Genomic DNA, 822 nt, shown 5'->3' on the forward strand with positions numbered 1-822 from the left:
GACCAAAAGACACAAAAATGGAATGAAAGACATTGAAAAAACTACAAGCAGATGTCAACAAGTTTTCGATTGGGCAGCAGAAAATAACATGATGTTTAACAGTGATAAATTTCAGGTATGGCAAAAATGAGGATCTGAAACATAATACAGGGTACAAAACAATCAAATCTTCCCATAGTAGAAAAACAGCATGTCAAGGATTTGGGAATAATGATGTCCGACGATCTAATGTTTAGGGAGCATAACCAAGCAAATATTGCGTCAGCCAGAAAAATGATCGGATGGATTATGAGAACTTTCAAATCCAGGGATCCCATCACAATGGTTGTACTCTTCAAGTCACTTATGTTGTCCCGTCTCGAGTACTGCTCAGTATTCACTTTCCCCTTCAGAGCACGGTTGCACGGTTGTTCCTGCCGGAACAACCGTGGACATCTTCAGGAGAAAACTGGATTGTTTTCTAAGAGAAGTTCCGGATCAGCCGGGATGTTGTGGGTATGTGGCCCTGCGGGCCGCTCCAAGCAACAGCCTGGTGGACCAAACTCTCACAAGTCGAGCCTGGCCTCGGGCCGGGCTTGGGGAGTAGAAGAGCAGAACCCCATCAAGCAGGTATCAAAATAGAAAGAAGCCAAACCCCCAATCATACCAGCGATACAAAGATGCGAGAAACAACTATACAGCAGTAAGGGAAGAGGCAGAAAGAAATTTTTAAAAGGGATAATGGATAAATGTAAAACAGAACTGGGCCTATTCTACAAATTAATAAACAACAAATTGCAGGTAAAGGATAATATCCAGAGGTTGAAAATTGGAAACAGATTC

The sequence above is a fragment of the Procambarus clarkii genome, unplaced genomic scaffold (genome assembly GCF_040958095.1).
Source record: "Procambarus clarkii isolate CNS0578487 unplaced genomic scaffold, FALCON_Pclarkii_2.0 HiC_scaffold_206, whole genome shotgun sequence".
Taxonomy (NCBI): domain Eukaryota; kingdom Metazoa; phylum Arthropoda; class Malacostraca; order Decapoda; family Cambaridae; genus Procambarus; species Procambarus clarkii.